The 23,259-nt window shown below is 41.7% G+C and overlaps 1 long non-coding RNA gene across 1 annotated transcript in view; it reads right to left on the bottom strand.

Annotated features, from left to right (window-relative positions):
* Positions 1-1,199: 1,199 nt before the first annotated feature.
* Positions 1,200-23,259, bottom strand: part of LOC132992548 (uncharacterized) — a 42,724-nt gene continuing 20,664 nt past the window's right edge. Inside the window, exons 2-3 of the long non-coding RNA XR_009676345.1 lie at positions 1,603-1,748; positions 1,200-1,330 (exon numbers count right to left, since the gene is read on the bottom strand). This is a non-coding gene — a long non-coding RNA (uncharacterized LOC132992548). The remainder of the gene's footprint in view (positions 1,331-1,602; positions 1,749-23,259) is intronic.

The raw sequence follows: 23,259 nt of genomic DNA, 5'->3' as shown, positions 1-23,259 counted from the left end.
CCGCTGGCGCCCTAAGAAATCTCATCAGTTAAGTGAAACTGTGGTCCCAAGATCTAAGCACTGATCTGAGGTAACATAATAAACAATGAAAACACACACGCGCGTAAAGACCACTAATACATAAATATGTATCAGTGATTCAAACACAAGCAGTGGCACACACAGCTGGAGATAAACACGGTGGCAAGTGAATGCAGGCGGCTAGGCCACAGCGGTGTCTGACTGTGTGTATATGTCTACATCCGAGCACCAGCTTGCAGCTCCTAAGAGGGGAGACAAGGAGAGGTGGTTGTGCCCGCTCAGCTGAAAGGCCTCTGGCCACCATGCCAGCACAATCTCTTCAGCACTTCGGGACCCCCGTCGCTCGCTGCGTCTCCTTTTCCCTCTCTGCCTCTCGCCTCTCCCCCAACCCACATTTATTTCTGTCAGCTTCCATATTCTTGTCTTCACAGCGTGTTTGCCCAGACTCACAAGACATTTCTAGTCCGTGCAGACGACTGCGGGGACCCCTGGTAAGATGGTAAACAGGCACACCAGCTTCTGCAGGCAGGCTCCCCAGTTGTGCTCAGGGCCCTGGGGACACATTGGAGTCAGACCTTCCCCTTCTCCTTATTCTCTACAGGGACGATCAGCAGGCCTGTTATGGCCCTGGTGTGACACCGCCTGTCCCATACGATACACCAACACGGGCACCCGACTCTCCCCTGCAGTCGTACGGCCTCCATATGCACACATCACTACAATGAGGGTCCTTCAGTGAAGGCCCCAGCTTTCCCGATATCACGGATATTATCTGAAAGATTGTAGCCATTGGACAGCAACAAAAGGTCAGAGGCTCAACCGCTGATCTTGACCATGATAAACACAATAGAATACAATAAGAGAGAAGCTTTTGTGAGCAGAGAGCAGTAAAGTATTAACGCTGCAATTTAATTCAAATGGATAGGCAGCTCAACCTTTGAAAGGATTCTCGTCAGAAGTATTCTATATGTTATGTTGATGAAGAGGTAGACATACATTAACCTCGAATCATTTGAGACAGAGTAGTTTGTCTTCGCGCTTTACTGGATCCTTTAGAGAATGAAGGGAAAGTAATTCATGCAGTATAGGACAGACACTAACCATACAAATGTATAGTCATCTTTTATGCTTTTATGTTTTTTAAACCACTAACTTGTCATTAACAGGAGAACTAATTCACTCTATTTGAATCAAAGTCTTTGTTTTACTCTCCAAGAAGGAAACCTCTGCTGTCTTGCAGTGTTATATAGAAACTCCAAAACACAAAACCAATGGAATTTGAGCAACCTCAGCTTGTGGTTGTCCCGACCTATTGTGGCTTGCTGTTAATTTCAGGAGAACTGAATTAAATCTATACAACAAATCACTGGGGTCAATGCACTAGCAGACTGTGAGCATCATTAACGTTAAAACCATATGGGACCGATAAGGAGGAAGTACAGTGCAGGTAGAAGGAAAGAGGATCGGGATTAAAGAAAAATAGTGGTGGCCAATGCAAGAAAGTTGGATTGCATGAAAAGGTTAAGAAATTAAAGTGACACATCCACATATTTTTGCAGTACAGTGGGTTTTTTAACCAACCTGACTTCCTGCAGTCTGTGTAGTTTCCTGTTTGTCCCTCTCTGATGGCCATGCAGGAGCCAGCAGGGCCGTTTATCTGCCCTGTAATGAGATGAGCAGGAGGGCGGGATCAGGGATTGATCGCTGACATTCTTGTAGGTCCCCTCCTGTACAACAGTTAGGGGAGGGAAAGACTGTATTTAATGACCAACCCCAGTGTACTGATTTACAGCACTGACCCTTACAGCAGAGACAATCGTCTCTACACAAGGAGATAAAGGAGCACAGAACAGATCCACGCGACTGTTACAAGCGCTCATTAGGCTTAAAGTAGTGAAGTAGCCATGTCTGTGTGATGGCTGAGGAAAGATGCAGACATCAAGAGATGTAACTGGATATTACATCTCTTGAAGTCTTTAAAGGCACATACAATCTGGCTGAATATCTGAAAACTGCCTTCATCTAAATGGAAAATCTGGAAAACGTTGAAATGTTTCCTGAAATGTTTATGCCAACAAAGCCTTGAAATGGTTCAACTATGGAATTATTTAACCTCTTTTAGCTCTTCTTGTATATTTAGTATCTGCATATTGCCAACTTGCACCATATCTCCAAACCACCACACAGACAATACAATAAAGCACAAACAAAGGCATGTGACAAAAACCCAATTGAAGAGGTGTAGAAACCACTCTGCTTTCCTGAGAATATCATACTTAAAAAAAAAAACATTTTTAAACTACATTTGGATGGAAACACTATTGAACAGAGCTGATCCAGAAGATGTGATGAAATCTGAATTCATGTTAGTTCTAAAACTGTTAAATTTAAATTTAAATTAAATCAAATATGTCAATAGTAACTTGTGAATATAAAAGAGGGGGATAACTTTGTTTCACTACAGGGAGTCCACATAGTCACTGCTGAGGCTAACTTTAGGATTAGGTGCAAGAAACAATAAATAAAATAGAAATCAAACACAAAAGCTAAAAAGGTCAAGAAACAAATAGTAATGTCACAGCTTAAGATACTTGTCCAATTGTTTTGTGTTATTCTGCTCCAGCCAGTTGGAGTCACTCAGGAGACAACTTGTGTCCCTCCACTAGATGTGGACCTCCTCAGCCTCCCCACAGCCGGTGTTTTCTGGCAGGTCGTAAAAGATAATTGCGTTGCCTGGGCTTTTTAAGAGTTAGCCAACGAGTGCACCAGGGTGGTCAGGGGGACTTAGTGTGTGTTTACCACAACACAGAGACAGTGAGACTGCACCTAACTGACCGCTAGACGGGAGATAAGACATCAATCTGCCCCACCTCTCCAATTTAGGGAAGAAGGGACGGAGGGAAGGGAGGAGAGGAGGGACTGTTTGAAGGATAAGTGGTGCTCCTTGAAGTAGCCACTAAACTTTTGTGTGAGTGTGTCTATGAGTGTATTTGTGTGTAACCTTATGCATGCATGTGTTCCTGTGTGTGTGTGTGTGTGTGTGTGTGTGTGTGTGTGTGTGGGGCCCAGACCCAGCAATCTGCAGGGAGTCATTGCCCTATAGCCCCAGCCCTGCTATAACTTCATTAGGTGTGTGCAGAGGTAATGGCACCGTGGTCCAGGAGCTCATAATGTGGAGCCAGAGGCCCGCCAGCCTGGCCCACACAGATACTGCACTGCTATGCTTTTATAGAAGCTCCAAAATTAGTGAGGGGCCACTAGAAAATAATATTATACTGTATTAACAAGTGAAAATCATTACAATTTTGCTTTGTAATGTGAATAAAAACTTAAGACAAATATAGACAAAGGAAAGTAATTGATTCCAAACCCCATCAATCCATACCGTTCACACCACTGATGTAATAAAAGTGTTCAAGCGCAGTCCAAATATTGCTGACAGACACATTGTACTTACTGTTTTGTTGGAGTCAATGAGAAAATGAGCAAAAATATTGCTGCATCTTCAAAAATACTATATTAAACTTCCAGATAAAGCAACCTAATCTTAAAATGTTGCACCCTAAGGTGTAACAATCGATTCCAAGTGGAAAGGATTAAATTGCATTATGTCATTGTCTGTAGCACAATGTTTTGTTAGGTGTCACTCAGTGTTGGCAGTGGGCCAGCTGAACACAAAGTCAGAGGAGAAGAAAGTGTTTCTGTACACCAGGGAGGGAGGTATTTATAGAAGGTGTAGCCACGGATACATCCTAGATCAAACTGATATAAAGCTGTTGGTAGCACATTGTATGACGCCTTTTTTTTTACTCATTTAAGGCATCATATGGACAGTAATTCAACAGTGTTGAGCAGAAAATCCAGTATTTGTATTGCACTAAAACATAAGAAACAGTTATGTTTGTTTCTGTTGTTCATTTTTAAATTTCAACTTTAAAATGTCTCTCAACATTTTTTCAGGATATCACCTTTAGTTCAATGGTACTTAAAATTCTGACTTGCTTTTGAACTACTACAGCAACTTAAAAAGAAAAAAAAATCTCATCTAATCTTTTAAGATTTGGGTTGCTTTTAAAATAAAATATTCAGTGTAGGTTGAGGTCTGACGAGGCCCGTTCACCTTGAAATACTTTTGACATTTTTGGTTCCTTTTGTTCAGCTCATTTAAATAATTGTCCTGGTCTTATGCAGACACACTTATACATGCACTGATTGAGTTGCACCTCCCTTTTCTGGAGGAAGCCTGTTCATTTATGTGCGATATGTCTGAACTTGCCTGTACTGATGCTGTTGTGTTGTAAGCCAGTCAGAAAGGGGCCCCATGATTAAATCACTGGGTTCTCCTGCTGCAATGAGACCATCCCACAGATCTGTGGTAACAGAGCCTGGGGGTGGAGGACAATTCCATTAGTGAAGGACTGGGGCTGCATGGAGCTGATGGCGCTGCAGATAGGATCCATCCCTTCCAGCAATAACTCTTGGATGACTAGCTGTCTTCTTGTTTAGCCTGAAGTTTAATAGAGCTGATCACTGCTATTTGCATGATCCTGAATAAACCTAAGATAAAGCTGTACAACAAAATATGATTGTCACGATTTTGGCACATAAAATGAATTGCAAACACGCAGAGATTAATGCAGCACATTAGCTGCTTTTCTATAGTTTAAGACATCAGTCCTATTGATAATAATGACACTGTGCTCAGCAGATTAATTGTTTAGATCTGGAAATGTGGCGATTTTAAACAATCTTTCAATTCAGCTGACCCTACAGGGAAGAGTAAGAAATGGTTGGAGTTTGTGTTATTACCAAGAACACAAATTTGGCCAATGATTATCATGCATTTCAACTAAAAAGAACATACGTTCGAACCCCGACCAACGGAATTGGATATTATACACCTCTCTCTAAACTGACCAAATAAATGCTGTAAACATGATCCAAGAATGATCCAAACAGACCTTGAGCAGTTGTTCCAAATGCCTACATTCATTCAGGAACTTATCCACGAGTTGAACTGTGATGTATGGTATTTTAAATAGTTGTGTGAAAATAGGTAAATCAACCATATTTTTCCTGCTCTACAATTGATTTAATAATGTTATGAAGCTGTTATTGTGGATTTTTGCTTCATTTGACCACTTGTATTTTTTGTGTCTTATTGAACTAAGCAACATTGCCACGTTGTCAGATCAAAGCAGATGTATTGATGAAGGAAATACACCAGAAAATTGGAGCTGAAACAACGACAATAGAGCCCCATAACAGAGTTATTTATAAGTAGTACAGTGTGTAATCAATACTTTATATGTTTTTGGAGACACTACCAGCAAAAAGCTATAATTAGTTGATGTTTTCCCTTCCCTTTCCCTCCCTTCCCAAAGTAAGGCCAAACGAGTGAGCATGAACAGGCCAGGCTTTGGTAAAGCCCGTGATGAAGGCCCACCACTCTTGTTTTTATTGTCCACTCTCCACCAAGCAGAGTGTTGTGGGAACTCTGGAGACCTGTGGCTGCTGTTTGATCACACCACGGGAGTCTGACCTGTCACTAAGTGGTGGCAAACATGGCCCACACACGGAGCACTGAGCCACTATGCATGTACATGTGTGTATGTGTTTCCCACACACGGCGCCACATACCTCACCAGTGGAGGCAGGTCACAACGTGTCAGAGTGTTGAGGATCCATAATGGCCATTTAGCCTTCAACAGCTAATATCAGCACTGCTGATTTACAAGCAATCAGGCTGTTGGGTCGCTGGACTGAGAAGCTGCCTTCATCAAACCTGTTTGAGATTAGCTAGTATGAACACACAGCTGAAAATATATATTTATATATTATACACAATAATACAGACAACAAGCATAAAAAGAGATACTTAAGTAGCTGATTTTATGCCTAACCAGTTCCCAGTACTGGACGCCATACCAGCATGTACCATACATCCATCTATGCTAACCAGCTGTTTCCAGCCAGGCAGAGTGACAGGGGGACCCGAGGGAGCCACAGAAACTCTGCAGGAGTCTGACAGAAGCGTGGTGACAAGTGACGACAACGCCCTCCCTCATGCATGTGCACAGGACAGCACCCTCAGCAACGAGACAAGACGGAGATCACGCACCATGCTAGGCTAATAGCCACGATACGCTCCGCTGAAGTCAACTCAGATCGAGGGCCAGCGCTGTGATCACTGGTGATAGGGGGAACAATGTGACTCGTACATGTCAGATTGCATATATAGAGAGTGCAACTTCACTTGTCTTGTGAAGAGTTCCTGTGTCCAACTTTTGATAATAATTTGAAAAACTACAGAGTTAGATACGTGAGCAAAAGAGCTTGAGAGTGGTGATCTGCAGCATTTGACCTCAGATTCACCTTCGCCTTTAAGTGTTGGGAAATATCACCTCAGTGTTAATGGAGACTGTGTTTGTTGGATCTATTTGTTGCAGAGGCAGGGTGCAAACAACACATGCATGAAGCTTAGACACAATTTGGCTCCTTAAGCTTAGACTCTTTGCACACAAACATACACAAACTCTGTTTACCCCTATGACCAACTGGAGACCAGAGAGACACTGACATGACCCAGATAAAAGGCCTTAAGTCTTGCCTCCACAATTTGATCAATTTGCAGTTTTCTTCACAATCGGAGCCACTGCGCTGTCCCCTGCAGCTAGCTAGCATGTAGCCACCCCCCTTCCTCCTCCTCCACACCCGGGCCATGCAAGACGCTCTGCTCGCCACAGCAAGACGCTCTGCCTTTCACCCCTTTTCCCCCCAAATCATCACTAAGCCTGCCTGATGCCTGCTGCCGGGACACTAACATGCTCTTGCTCCTGTCATCTCTAAGCAAGCACAGACAGGAGGAAAAAAGGCTGACAGTTTGTCTTGTACCATATGCCACGTGGCAGCGAAGCCAAACTGATACGGCCGGAGTTTGGGCCACAGCCAAAGGCTCTTTTTTTTCCTCCTTTTTATTCTCTTCTTGCCTTGCATGTGCCTGAGTCTTGGGCGGAAATGTGAAACAAAATCACTGTCTGGCCTTCACCAGGCTGGATTTACTGTCTGGGCCGAGCCAGAGCAGGGAGCTGCTTTGATCGTTATTTGTGCCATATTTCAGACAGTACTCACGAAAGGTCTCCCCAGCTCATGTGAGATCCGCTGTGCTGACGAGACTCTGAGAATATACAACCCCTTTTTTCCAAAGAGGAAAAAAATTAAGGTGAGGAAGTAACCATTCCCTCCCTCTCTTTGCCTGAAGACATGTTAGTCTTCAGTTAAACCTCTCAATCATGGTTTCACCTGTGGGGTCTTTCCACCGGCACGGTACAGGACTGGAATTCTAGTAAGGTTGTCAATAGCTCAGAATTTACTTGTGTGGTAAGCTTAGTGAAGGCAAATTTGTTGCTGGTGATGTGTTTAACCCTTGAGGTGGTGCCTTGCTTTGATCATTGTACTCGGAGTAGGAAGACAGAGCCCCTCAGGCCACCAACACATTTCAGAGAAATTAGGTGTTTGTTTTCAGCTGACAGGGCTGTGAGGAAAGAGTTATGTGTGAGAAAGTGTTGCTTGGTCTTCTGAAAATTTGGGAAATGATCAGCTTCAACCTTAAATTCTGCTTTGTGATCAGGAAAAAAGAAAACTAATTTAATTATTGTGAAAGGTAATATGAGATTGAAACAGGGTGAGTGAGCAGTGTTTTTAATATTCTCACTTATTATCCTCCTTTTTAACCAGTTTAAATAAGTCTCAGAAAACATGTCTGCGAAGTTTCCTTGAAAAGAAAAACACTTTGATCCTGTATTTTATTAAGACTATAAATCCCTTTATTTCAGCCCTGCTCAGAACAGACTGTTTCTGTGACTATAGCTTTAAATACAATTGAGCTGTGTCTGACCACGCCCGTCTAGAAGGGCTTGGGTGGCTCAGGCTATCTTGCACCACACTCAATTGTTTACAGTGAGAAGGCAGACTCAGAGGGCAGAACAAACACCTAGCTGTGGGAGTGTCACCCACCTGGGGGAGGGTTACTGCCCTCTGTGATGTCACAAAGAGAAAATCTCCAATTGAGAGCAGGGTAGACGTAAAGGATGGACTTTTCTCATAATTGTGGTGTTTTAGATAGGCTTGTGACACATTAATGTTTGATAACCATGGCATAGTGTATTTTGAATATGTGACCTTTAAAGAGCCCATATTATGCCCTTTTTGGGGTTCGTATATTTAATCTATGTACCTACTTTTGTACGTTCACAATAGCTAAAGTCCGAAAAAAGTGTCTGTTTTCATGTACTGCTCCTCCTTGCTCCCTCTACGCTCTGAGTCCGTCAGCTACGCTCTGTTGAGCCCACACTGTTAGACCCCACGTGGGCCAAGTCTGCTCTGATTGGTCTGCCAATCCGCTCTGTCGTTATTGGTCAGTTGCTCAGCACGCTTCTCGGAAATTTCAAAATGAGCTGCAGGGCTTGCCACAATGAGCCAATAGGCTTAGATCAGTGATCTCACACTGACAATGACGTCGGACTGACACATTTTTATCGAGGGGGGCTAGAACCGAGCGTTACATGCGGCTAATGCTACAGCTAACAGGAGGAGGTAGGAGAAGCTGCGTTTCCGCAGAATTTTTGCACATAGATGTGCCTAAACATGCACAGGACACTTGGAAAACACACTAAAGGGCATATAAAACCAGAAAAAGCATAATATGGGACCTTTAATATGAAAATATCTCATCGGGCCATGTGAAAAAAATAGCAATAATAATTGTATTCATAAAGCAAGTTTTTACTGCTATATAACATACATCTTGGAAAATGTGAAATGTTCTTGACTTGTTTGCTTTAGCTTTCTTGACAGTCGGATTTTCAGTACAAAAATGTATCTATTCAGTTTTTGTTTCTGTTTTGTTATTACAGTCTTTCCCAGTTGCTCACAATGAAATATCACATTACAATTGACCTGTAAAAACAATGTTTGATTCTTACCTGTTCACAAAAGAAAGATAATTCAAGATAAGAATTTATCATTCTTTGTTTTAGCATGTTTGGACAAAAGGGAATTTCAACTTAAGGCAACTACAATCCACAATTTGAACATTTTTGTGTCTTTCTTAGCTAATCAGGTTATGCACTTGCACAGTTGAATAGTTTAAATCAAAAATATCTTAGAAACCTTTAAAATAACATGCAGAATAGTCCATCAATTTGTTGAATTTTGTTGTTGTTCTTTTCTCCCGACGTGTTCTGTTGTGACCCATGTTGCCTCGTGGTGCTGCTTAAGTATTTCTATGGCTGCAGCATGGGTGAGGATCCCAAGACGACTTTCTGACCTTGTGCTGACAAATAAAGTTAGTATTTAATCTTGAAAATCTGTTAAAATCCACTGAATTGAATTGATTACAGACATAAAATCATAGTTTGGCAAGAATTAAGATGGTGGTGTTTAGATATACAGTAGGTATATGTCTCTGTAACACTGGTGTACGGGTTACTTGTGTATATTAAATTTGAATTTGCATTCAAGTAGACCGCTCATCTTAATTCAGAATTGTAGAGAATATAAATGTAGACTTCACTACTTTATCTTCAGCTTTCTGTCACACTGTCAGATTCTTCTGGTGTGCAAAGTCTTGAACTCCAAACCGCATTGTCTCCAAAGACAGTGATGGTGCTGTCAGTCAACACCTCCCCGATGTGTCATCCTCTGCACTGGCTAAACCTGGAACTGGGACAAAGTGGTCACCATTTTCGCTTCGATGGTTCTCTTCCCGCCTCGGACATGGCTGCGACAGGAAGCTTTAGAAGGAAGCCAGGAGTTGATGAAAGAAATGACAGGTGAGTGACAGATGCCTAGAGGAACATGAGGTGGGAGGGGTGGGGGAGGGTAAAAGCGTGCGAGCCAACAAGGTGAAGCGTGGTGCCACAGGTAAAGAGATGCCAGGGCGAAAGATTGACGCACCTTGATGGCACTGGCAGGCAGATGTGACACAGGTGAGGGGCAGAGTTGGGGGACCTTCCAGGCTCCTCACAGCTGCTTCTTTGCTCCTCGGAGACAGATGCACATCAAGGTGGCCTCACACCGGAGACAACGCAATCATGTGTGTTCATTTGCACAAACACGCTCACACACTTTTATAACGCAAAGACAACACAACATGGAATGACAAGTCTTAGTTTTGCTTTTCTGCTTGTTCTTCTCTCCAAATACTAATAAAGTGTGTGTCCTGGGATCGAAAAATTAGCAATTTTTGTTCATTTTACAGCTTAATTATGTGATATATTCAATTATACACATTGAATCTTAGACTTTAAACTACTTTATTGGCAATTGACCAGCGCTCAACCCTCTTTTTCCTCTTTACCTCCTCCTTACATCCATCTCCGTTTAGGAGCATCAACAGGTGCCTGATGTTACCATTGACCGTGCAACCCTCCCCTCCCATGCTAAAACTCTATTCGTTTCTCCTTCTACACCCATTTTGATTTCATTTTATGTTAATTTAACTCCAGATAACCCTAACATTAGTAGTGGTTTCTTCCTTCCTACTTCGGTCTTAACTGTATTTACTGTAAATTAACTGGGGAGCCATCAAAACCATTTGTGAGATAATGTCAGTCTGTGTTGTTTGATAAAGTTTTTTCCAGTGGCACCACTAAGTTTTGTCTAATTTTTTTGACCAGTGGAATAAAATAATTTTTCAATTTCCTATTCAATATGAGTCCATTTGCTTCATCATAACACTAAGGCAATTAAAGTGACATTTATTTGGAACTCAAGAACATTAAAATATCGGACAACCAGTAGGGAAACAAAAGTTAATCAATGCAGGAAATTGGATCAACATATTTTGGGAAATACGGGTATTTATTTTGTTGGTGTGTTAAAAAATAAAGCCAAAGCCAGCAGCCATTTAGCTTAGCCTATCATAAAGTCTTGAAATGGAGAAAATGGCAAGCACCTCTGGCAGAAAATGAGATGACCACATTTTGGGAAATATTATATAAATATAAGTATTTGTCTTTTTTGGCAAGCATTAGCTAAGAAGAATGACAACATTTTCTTGTCGGTTGGCTAAAAAAAAGAAGCCAAAGCCATGCTTAGAAGCAAAAATTAGTATCGCATAAAGTCTTGAAATGGGGGAAGAGCCAGGATGTCTGCGTTAAAAGGAAATCCACATAGTTTAGTGTGTAAAAAATCGATTGCAAGAACAACAATTTATTTGTGGTTTCACACAGGTATCAGTGAAAGATTTTTGGAGTCCAGTGGAGTGACTCCCTGCTGTAACAAGCCAACAGTGATTATACTCCATAATGTAACTGCCCCTGGCCAACAAAGTAAGATCACATTTAACTTTCCCCTTAAGATCTAGTTTAGTTGGAAGCCTATGAGCAAATTTCAAAAAATCTTATCTTAAGACAGCATGGTTTCTCATTTCTGCACTTTATGCATCTATATATCTAAAGTATTTATTGGGTGACTGTACCAGCCACAATTGATCAAAAATTATTGATTCAATAATTTATTATTTTAGCACAATTCTCTGAATGACTGAATCAACAACAGATGCCATCTGAGGAACATCTAAAAACAATCATACTTTCTCCCAATGCAGATGATGTATGAATTAATCAGAAGTGTGATATTTTATTCAGAGGGCCTCAGTCGCAAGCGGGGCACCCATCTGTCTCTCATCTCTCTAGTCAGCCATGTCATGTGGGACTGAAGTGAAAGAGAAAAGAGAGCCTCTCTGATTGCTCGCCACCCAGCTCTTTGCTGCTGCTCAGTGTCACTGCCACTCACCCGCTATTCTGATGTGTGCGTTCCTCTCCCCCTCCATTAACATCATTCTTGGTCGACACGCTCGCAAATGGAAAGGCGTACAGGCTTCCAAAATGGGGAAAAGGAAAACACTTCATTTATGTTTCAGGTGTACATGGACACTTGAAAGGCAGAACAAGAGTGATATATCTATTCATTTCCTTAAGTAGGCTTGCATTAAGAAAAAAGTCTTTGAATTTCAGCTCTGAAATGTTATTCTCGTACCCCGAGGAGATGGTCTTCAAAAAGAACCCTCCAGTTGTTATCCTAGCAGGCTAGCTTAGGCCCTGCTGTTGGTGAATGGAGATGTTTCAAGCAGACTGAGTGATGAGGTGCATAAGAGGTCAGCATTCTAAAGGGGCTACCAATTGGATCATGACCCATGAGGGACAGATATGGGCAGAGGATTTAGCCTGAAAGGTCGCACTGGGGTCAAGGAGTGTCTTGCATTCCAGACTCCTAATCCTCTCCCTGCAAGTCTGGAACGCCGGCCTTCGCTGCTGCACACATACATGCCCACACACAAATAAACACGCACGGCTCTTACATACTCCGTGTTTAGGCGCTTACAGCTCTTTGCGCCAACAAGCAGAGGATGTGCTGAAAGATTGGATAAAGAGACTTAAAATAAATGTATGTGTTTTGTGTAGAGAAAGTGTGGACTTCAGGTGCCCTCTCTGCTCAACTCCCTGACCTTCCACTTATCCACCCAACCTCCTACCGAGCCAGCGAGTTCCCCCCATGCTGAGACCCTAGAGTGCCGGGGGATGTGGGTAATTTGTAAAGGCAACCCCCCCCCCCCAACACACACACAAACCCTTTACGTGCTTATGTGTGTGTCAGCATGCAGGCATGTGCATCAACAGGAGCTTTCTCCAGGAATCTCTCAGACTGTGTCGCCAGTCCAGGCAGTCCCAGACGAGTCAGTGTCAGGGCAAGCAAGGCTAATGCTAGTAGTGCTTGCTCTAGAAGCTGGGGCATCCTGGTGACGGCAATCTGAGCCATCCATCAGCCTAAATGGGACGTGCATGCCATCCAACACCATGCAGCATTTGTTGAAGACACGGTATACAATGAGGACTGTACACCCTGGATGATTCTGGAACCTGAACCTTTTGACATTTATGCTGCAAATCCCACCACACACTCAAAACGCACAAACTCTCACAGTGACAAAATGACTCCATCCCAGGCTGGGGCTGCACGTAATACAGCAGCTTCGTGTGCAGCGAAGCACCCCAGGCATCAGCCTCCTACTGTTTGTGTTGGACTGGCCCTCCTGCTGGTCCTTCAATTGTGTCCCCCCCCCCCCCCCCCCCCGCCCCCTCATCCCCCTCACTTCCTATCCCACTACACTATACCAAACAGAGCCAAATAAAACACAGGCTAACATAATGTAGCAGCATGTCAGTGGTCGGCCCTGGAGCAAATCTGAAACATGAACCGCTCTGTACCAGCCATTAGGACAAGAGTAAACTCAGCTACGGTTTCTTGCTAGCTATCCAGCCCTTATGCTGCCCAGTGTTGAGCCTGTATGTGTGTGTGCGTGTGTGTGTGTGTGTGTGTGTGTGTGTGTGTGTGTGTGTGTGCCAGCAGCCGATTGAGTGATGTATCCTGTGTGGTTGTGGTGTGCTCAGTGGGCCAGAGAGAACTCCCAGCAGGGGACTACTTCTCCCTTGGCCCTCGGGGCACTGCACTTCATCAATCCCTCCACTGGGAAGGGCCTGCCACTGGATCGCAGGAGTTTCACACACACAAAAACACACGATTATGCTCACATGGCGAGAGGAAGCATATGCAGACAAACCAGACAGAATCAAGGGGAAATGACAAAGTGTTTAGTGAAAGTTAAGAAAACACTACGGAGGAATTTGTTTTTGTAATTCTAACCTTCATTCTTCCTTCATTTCTTTCATACATATTTCTGATGCATCATCCACCAAGTTGTTGTTTATTCAATGTCTGCCTCTGAGGCTACACCTTATTCAAAATGTTATTTGTAGTATTTTTTCTTAATCAACCTCTCTTTAGATGACCTTGTTTGATTTTTTGTTTCAATTTTGAAAAAAAGAAATTAAAATCCCGTAAAAATTTGAAGACCAGACGTACTTTCACTGTATTACAAATGACACTCATGTCCACAAATAGTCGTCTGCTGGATCATTTGTTCAGTTATTTTTTAATTACTCATCTCAAGACATAAAAATAAAAAATGTGGCAAAAAATGTATAAATAACAGATTGTTCATTTTGTAATTTAAGACACTTTTAGATGAAGTCCACGTCTCATATTTAGACGAACTAACATGACAAAGATCATTTGATTTCACATATATTTTTTTATATGACTGATGAGGTGTAAATTCTCGCTCAGTTGGTCGGTCACCCCGTGTTTATAAAAAGGGTGTGTTCGCGGAGAATCCAGGCTCTGGATGCTATTATTAGCTGTAATGACATTAATGAGGTGAGAGCTAATAGCTGCTGCGTTCAGGCCCAACTCTTTTCATAGTAAGATACACTTCTGTCTACTTGTGGCTCTGACAATGATCCTGCCATGAATTTTAGAGGTTTTATGCCACATGACACAAAACATAGACTCTGGCCTCCGATGAGGGCTTGGTGGACAGATTCAGCAAAGGTGAGAAATAGCTTGGCTCCTCTTGAGTAGATGATTGCTTCAAAACTTGAGAGACATGCAGGGAATTTCTCATGGCTCAGTGGGAAACAGGGATCCCCTCTCACTTGTTCGTGGGGCCTTTTGCATTCTTCACAGATGGATTTAGAAGTGTAGATATACCATCGAAAAACTTCAGAGTCTGAATCTGATTTATAGTTTGGATTTTTTATAGCCTACAGTTGACATGATATGATACTGACATGCAAAAGGGAAAAGGTGGAAATCAAAAATAGAAAGGGAACCTATGGGACTTTTTCAGTCATCCATTCCTGCTGAGCAGCTTTAAAGAGTTGATTTATTGCTTTGTCAAGTTCAGAGGAAGCTGTGGAATGAAAAAAAAAGAAAGTCTGAACGAGCTAAACGGAAAAAGAGCCAGAGCGGGCGAGGAGAGTTGGTTTACAGTGCAATCAGCATTAAGGAAATTGGTTTGCACTAGCACTGTGAGTGGAGAGAGGTGATTGATGCTAAGCTAGGCTAGCAGGAAGGAAGTGGAGAAATTAGCAGCAGGCCAGGGCACCGAAATCTGTCAACTACTTCCTGGTCCATCTGGGGTGTGAAGTGTGCTTTCAGTGCCAGTCCTCATGTACCACTTGTGCACGCACGTACGCAAGCATAAGGAAGGCATTTTGCATTAAGCATGAACTGTGCGTTTAAAGCATAATAGAGCCATGGAATCTGAAACTTGAGAGCTATCTCCTGTGGTGACAACTGTGTGTACAAGCATGCTGGGGGTGTATGCACTACTGTATGTCACAGTTATGCAGTTATATAACAGTTAAAACTCTGAACTTTTACGTGTTTTTGATACTGCTCCAAGTGTAGACAACACAATGTGCAATTTATTTCAGGTTGAAATCCAGTATTCTAAGTTTGGGCCAGTTAGGGACCCGTTTGTCTGAGTAACGACAACTTCCTGTGTAAGATCTGGAAAAAAAATCAACCGTAAGGGCTTTTCTTTACCTTAACCACGTTTAAGTGCATTGGATGAAACGCCTAATAGGCGGTTGGTACTACTGTAAATGAGAAAATATAGTCTTAGGTTGTGTTCAGGGTATTGGTCTTTGAGGCTTTTTTTAAATAAGTCTTGATTTAATACCTTTGCCTACCAAACTCCACATATTTAAGTTACAGCTTCTTCTCTAAAATAATACTTTTCTTCCTTTTTTCTATTGCAACCCATTCCGTGAACTTAGCCCTCTTGCCTCTGCACACAAGCTTTCAACAGCACATCAAAACAACACAGTGCAGTCTCCAGGGCATGGTGTCAAAACTTGGCTCCTTGCATGCCAACAGTGCAGCCACGTCAAGCTCCTGACAATTGTAGTAGTAGTGTACAAGTGTAATTAAGCAAGGCAACAGAGGACAGGCACGGAGGAGGAGAAACAAAGATGCCCTTGATACTCGGGTGTCGACGCTGACAGCATTCCCTCTGACAGCTTCATCTCGTCGGCCAAGACAGAAGCCCCTTACGTCTCCTGACATGTGCTTTACTCATCCCTGCCTCGCTACCCTGATGCCTCAACATGACGGGAAAAGAAGGGATGGTAGGAGGAGTGTTGGAGAAGGATGGAGGGATTATGATGGCTAGTGGATGTTGGTTTCAGCGGTCAAAAGTGAGTCCGTGGATGCACATGTCATTGGACTATAGTGGGTCTAAGAGATGACATTTGCGACTTCTGTGAGTTTGATAAAATATTAGCATAAACCTTTTACTTATTTTTTTCTAAACGTCTGTGTGCCATTTTCTTATGTTTTTAAAAAAAGATAGTATCTTTTTTTTATATGAATAAATCCAGTAAAAGTGAAAACGGAAAATTATGGAATAACAACACAAAATATTATGAGGATTTTTAACTTTTAACAAAACTAAAAAATACAAATCCCACTGTTGCGTCCACCAAAGTGCTCTGTGGATGCAAACAGAAAATGCAATGAAAAATAGAGGAAGGAAAAACAGCTTTTGAAGGTAGCCACTTCCCACAGATCTTCTTAGAGCTAGAGTCATTCCAATACTTATATTGGTATTGGCCTTTGGTAATGTCTAAAATACAGTATTAGGTATCTGCAAATATACAAATTCACTAATCCGAAGCCAACAGTTATAAGCCACATCCAAATAATCAATTATTATGTCACATCAAGAAGAACAGTGCAGTACTGGTTTGTCAAAGCTAGCAAATGTAAGCAATCAGTGTTTTTTCACCCGCCTTATCAAAGGTGCACTCAGTATATGATGATTTCAATCTGAAAGAAAAATTGTATCAACATTTATACTTTGAACTTATGTCTCTTATTTGGGGGAACGTATTTTACAAGAAAGTCTGAGGAGAGAGACAGACTGAGTAGAAGACTGCTTGATCTGAAAAGAGATGGCCATTTTACGGAGGCCCATCCTTTACAAAGCACTTCATTCCTCTCAGCCAGGATTGAGTTAACGTCCCTTCCCTCTCTCTCTCTCATCCCTCCCCCAACCCTCCCGTTTCGCAGTGACTTGCTGTCTTGATTTATCTGATGGAAGGAATTCTGCAGAGGGCTCTGGCTCTGGTGGTATCCCTATACTGTAACCTTTTCCCCCCACCAGATGTTCCCCTCTCAAAACACGGTAATGTTCACCCCCAAAACCCCCGTACAAACATATCAAGTGGTCGCAACATGTTTACATGCACAGGGCCGACAGAAGTGACAGGGACAGTGACACAAGTTTCGGGTGTTTGGAGAGCAGATAAGAAGGATGAGGAAATAGAATACAGACAGACAGACAGAAGTGTCGGACATATGCTGATGACACCAGTATGACCCCGAGGAGTAAAGGTAGACTGGGGGAAGAAAACAGGTTGATAACTCCCACAAATGTTGTAATAGGTGATACGTTGAGTTCAACAGTTTGCCTGGATCTGAGTTTCTGAACTGATTTATTGTTTCCTACCTTTTCTTATTATAAAGAACTTGTGTGCTTTTTTTCAGTCAGATCTGACTGTTCAAGTAGGGGTGAAGATGGCTTTTAATGGAGCTGCTGTAAAACTGTTTATAACAAGGCAAAAACTTGACATACTAAATTTGTAGATATGTAAAATAGAGGGCAATAACATATATATGAAAGTCCCATTTAAGCAAATTTTCGGTTTTGAATATGTGTTACCATTATAATTTAAAAAACATACATCAAATATTTTATCAATATATGTGATCAAATTTCATGTCAATACAACAGGAAAAGGTTCCATGGGATTTTCATTTTAGTGACACAGTTTGTGTAACAACACTTTTATGCAACGAAAACCTCGCTGTGAGAATTCTCTCTTTCAACTACGTCGTCTCCTTCAGTGTCATACAGTGATTATAAAATCCCCAACGGTAGTAGAAAGTTGTTGTGTGTTTAGTTTGCTTAGCACTATAATCATCAGTGTTGGATAAAAACAACAGATTTATATCTTGAGTCTTTCTTTGCTCGTGGCGAGCTGTGCGTCTGACATTCCAAACGTATTCTCATGCATGTATGTGTTTTTATTTTATCTGTGCACTTTTATCAGGTGAGTGGCACGAATTGAGATGAGTTGAAAAGAAATAGAGAAAGAGAAAATGAAGATGATGACAATTTTGAAGATGATGATTGAGAGTAAGCTCTGTCAAGGCCGCTGACAGCTTTGACCGCCTCCGCCAATATTTGTCACTTTCAGCGTGCATGAATTCTTGATTTGATGTGCCTTAATTGATTCAGCTCTGCCTGGCACAGTCTGTCTGTCTGCCTGCTCCCCACCCCCTTCCTCTGTCTTCTGCCATCTACCTTTCTATTTCATTTTCTATTTCTCTATCTCTCCGTCTATTATAGAATGAGGCGTCCGGGGCAGGCTAAGATGAATGTATCGGAGGATTAAGTGCGAGCAAGTCTGCCCTGTCGGTGACCTCCTCCATGACACAAGGAGCCCCAAATGGCAGACATGACGGAGGATCAAGTGCTTCAAAGTAAGCCAGGCAGAGATAAAAACCCAACAGGCCCCCTTTGGATGATGAACGAGGTTTGTAGCAGGAAAGAGCCATCATGTAGCTAGCATGAAACCTGGGCTTTGGCGCACAGGCCCAACACATGTCACATCATGTAGCTTACAGGAGGAGAAGAAAGCAAAGGGTCCTCTCTAAGCTTGGTTAGATGTTAACATTGAAAGCATTGGAGTGTATTGTATAACACATTTGAGTGTACAGGAAGTATTAAGATGCCAACAATACATGTACAATACATGTACTTTACACAATAGTTGTGCAATAAGGATGAGCCTTCACGGGTTGTTCTTTGATTTTTTTCCCCCCCTCATTTAATAACCAATATTCAGGTCCTCGGTTCTCAGATTGGATTTAAAATATCAGTAAGTGCCCTGTTTCCATGGTGTTCTGACCAAGGTTAACCATTCTACATTCTTCTGGTTCATAATGTGTGTCTTTTTTGCAGGCTTGAATTGTTGCTGGGCACATTTACCTTGGTTGTTCTCAAAATAATCCCTGCCCACTACAAAGAGAAGCATGGCCAAAATTGATTTCCTCTTCCTTTATTGTAATGGCTGAAGCATGCAGCGGTTTGAGTGGTTTCCCACTAGAAGTGATGTCCTCCTCCTCTTAGCCTTGGAACAAATTAATGGTGTGTGTTTGTGTGTGTGTCTTGGGGGGGGGGCAAAAAATAATAATTTCATAAACACCTATGGATGTGTGTGTGTGTCATAGACTGTTACAATGACAACCAAGAAAATCTTCAAAAACATCATCATATTGATCATAATAAACTGAATTATTGCACCAAAATACCTTTAAATTCTTGTTAGGATTATTGCAGACACAAGCTACTTCAAGGGGCATTTTGTGTAAGCAGCGTCGATTTAGCATGCTTGTTAAATTTCCCATAGGTCCCTTGTGAACTGACCAAAAAAAAAAACCTCAACCTGCCTAGATGAGAACTGATTAATGTGAAGATGCTCACACGCATTTCACAGAAAACATAATTCTGCTTTATCTCCTGTTTCATGCTGGGTCCATTTAAGTAAAGTGAGATGCCTTTAATCTCAAGCCAGGGTGTCCCGTTTTATGATGAGTTGTGGATAACACTGGAGTGGAGAAACGGAGGGAGCACTGCTTTCTTCACAATAAAAGCACAGAGGGCCTTTGCTGAACCTGTCAGCTTGAAATTTTAACGCACACTTGATTTCTCTTAAAGTGGGTGCCAGCTGATTTCCTGCCACGATGTTGAGGCTTCATTTGACGAGTGGTAAAAGGCTGTGAAAAACTTATTCCAGGCAAACATCAGGAATCAGAAAGAAACAAGTTGTGGTTCTATTAAAAAGAGCATCTTGTGATCCCATCCCGCTCCTCTGCAACCCCCGTGCATTATGTTGCTGTGCTGATGTCACATTGATTATGCTGATCGTAAACTGCCTTTGTTTGTCCCTCGCTCCCTCCCGTCAGTCATCCGTCTGCAGCGATGAGCAGAAGTCACACTAAAAGCCATCTTTTGCATGTTTTCTGCATTTTTTAGGTCGCGCTGCAGATAACGCCGGTCCCACTGGAGGCCTAGGCGACTCTTCTTTCTTTCGCACTCTGGTCATATTAATTGCTTTTTAATGTTTCCCTTCTCTCCTGAAAGTTGTTGCATACTAACAATCAACAACAATAAGGTTCTTTTTAATGTTGCGGGCCACAGCCAGGACTAAAAGGGTGCAGTCACTGAATAATCCATGCAAGGCACACTGGAATGAAGGCTTCAAGCTGGAGTTTGAGCAGGGGGGACATTTGGCTTTTCTTTCTGCTCCGTCCCAAGTGTCCTCCACTCCCAGCTGTGCGAATGTTGCAGCATGAGACTTTGGTGCGAGGACGGGGAGATGTAATACTGATCCAACTTATCCAGCTAACCCGATGAAGCATTGTGACATGCCCCCTCTCTTTTGAGCCACAACTTGGGGAAAAATTAGAGTTTTTAGCATCCATTTTTAATCTGTGCAGTTATAAAGAATAAGCTACTTGTTCTGAAGAGCCTTTTAGATAAAGTGTAACAATATATTATGCTGAATTTCAGGGAAATAGATGGAAGCATATGCTGGTACACATTATATTTTAAAGAGGAGGGGAAATGGCCTTATTTGCAACAGTCACTTTCTGTATCACATGATTCATATGCTTGCTTTAACATTATATATTATTATTGTATATATACACATATATACAGAACAAAGTGCTTTTCTTCAACATGACACATTATATTTTGAAGAGATGGCTAATGTTAACTATTCTGTAATAAAAAGTCGCTCTGCACTGAAATATGTGAGGGTTTGTTTGCTTCATTTTTTTTAAAGAAATACTACAAAAACTTAAGTTTCCATTAGCATACCTTGATTGTATTTGATGGGGCTTTTTTTATTATTTTTTTAAAAAGGGATTTATTCATCATTTTGAAAAATAGTATCAGATAACATTCAGATTTTCTTTACTTTTATGTTTTCCTATGAAGCAATGACACACATCAGCTTTTTCAATAATGCACCAGCTCCCCCTTATATATGGGAAACTCGTGCAAAAATGGGATTACGATTTTTTTTTAAGTCTCAACAAATTACGTGATAAATGAATTTGTCGCAGGCTTAAGCTGCCCTTTGATTTCCCCTTCAGTAGCCTGAAGCAGAAATGAGAGCTCACTCTGTTTAAGCTGCTAAACTACTACTTGCCACTGCCTGTAACATGATTCTTGCTCGTAACATACAAGGGAAGAAAGGCGAAGGTAATCAGGGGTGCTTAGAATTTTGTATTTTAAAAGATCATAATCTAACTACATGCTATACATTAAAAGATATTCATGAAATGCATTTAGCAAATTTCCATTAAACAGCTACTGTGATTGTAATCTATACGTAGGTATCATTTGGGGTGTTTTTTATATTCTTTATTGTTATTTTTCCATGGCAGTAACAGAATATAAAAAAGTAGAAGGATGATTAAAAGAACTAAGTAAACCTATGTGAGATTAACCTTGAAATGAAAAGAAGCTTTTGTCTATGTAAATCAATATGAGAGCTTAACATGATCCTGAGTAGTGCGGCCCACAATTGCTTACTGTCTTTGTGGTACTGTATTATATATGTGACTTTTTCTTTCACTTTTCAGAAAGTATAAACACTGGTAATCTTGAAAATATCAGTTTGGCAGTGCACAACAAAGCAGCAACATTGCATTGAGTGAGGAACGCGCAGGGTGCAAAGGGGGTCATCAGCGAGTGTTTGGAGCTTGAGTTACAGGGCCAGCATCTGCCATCCGGCCATCAGGCCCTCATATCCATCACTGGCCGATGGCGTGGTGCAGCCCGGCGTTTGTAAAAACACCCAGAGGAAATGGAGTCTCTGGGCCAGACAAGAATAAAATTAGCTTGATGACTAAGTTCCTCCTCAGGTCCCAGCGGGAATAGAACTCTGCCATTTGTTTTCATTACTTCCCCTGGCTGTACATGGGAGGACATGTGTGTGTGAGTGTGACTATGTTAGTGTGCATGTTTGTTTAAAGAAGAGAGTCTGTGTGTGTGTGCCTGTTATTAAAAAAAGAAGCACAAAACAGACATTTTGTCATTTCCAGTACTGTATGGGTTTAATCAAACATATTCACTCATAAACACAGCACTTGGATTGCAAACCTCCTTCCATGTATGATATTAACTCGGTCTGTGGAGGTGACATTACTGTTTGGATCTGTTCCACCAACCTTCATGGCACGCAGTATTGGCTTTGGCCACTTTATTGCATTAGCCTCAGAATATCTAATAAACACGCAAAGGTTATAAAAATTGATTTGCTCGCAAATGTGTTTTCATTTCTTCTCAGTGCAATGACCTAAGCCAAGTTTTGCTGAAATAAATGTGCAACCAGTTTGTTTTTGGTGGCTGATATGAATGCCAAACACACAACACACTCTGTAACATCAGGCCAAAGAAATCCTTAAAAAAGAAAAAGAGCAAGAAAGAGCAAAACAAAAAATGTATGATAAAACATAAAGTACGACATGTGACATCTTTAGTCCTGTTGATGCATAAAGTGTATATACACCATGACGTTCATGCAATTTCTGTTGGAAAATACTTTCATTAATTTAATATTTTGCAACCAAAAGCTAACATGCCATTGGTGCAGAATAATTGGCACTTAAAGGCAAACAAATTGCAGCAAAAAACAGATAGAGGATGCCCCAGCTTTCCTATTGTAAAGAAAATGACACATCTTGCAAATTCATCCTCCTGCTCTGAATATCTTTTGTCTTGTTCCTCACCCTCTCTTACACACCCTTAAACACACACACCTCTAAGATTAGTTCCAGCTTTTACCCAGGGTGCCTGTTAGAGCTGAAGTGAAGACATCTTGTACTTCTTGAAAGCATGAAGCATTAACACCTTTGCCCCCTGTGTAAACCCCGAGTAGTGACCCACAGCAGAGAGAGAGAGAGAGAGAGAGAGAGAGAGAGAGAGAGAGAGAGAGAGAAAGGCGCACAGCTCTTTGCAGCAGTAGTGTGTGTGCAAATGTAATCATAGCACAATTCAGTCAAAGCTCTGTAGGGAAGGAAGGAATCAGGAAAGATAATGTTAGAGGTGATGTTCGAAAAAGAAAGTGTGTTTGTGTGTGTGTGTGTGTGTGTGTGTGTGTGTGTGTGTGTGTGTGTGTGTGTGTGTGTGTGTGTGTGTGTGTGTGTGTGTGTGTGTGTGTGTGTGTGTTCTGTGGGAGCCATGCTGAC

The sequence above is a fragment of the Labrus mixtus genome, chromosome 17 (assembly GCF_963584025.1).
Source record: "Labrus mixtus chromosome 17, fLabMix1.1, whole genome shotgun sequence".
NCBI classification, from domain to species: Eukaryota; Metazoa; Chordata; class Actinopteri; order Labriformes; family Labridae; genus Labrus; species Labrus mixtus.
The sequence above is the reverse complement of the archived record's forward strand: the minus strand, read 5'-3'. Positions and strand labels throughout refer to the sequence as shown.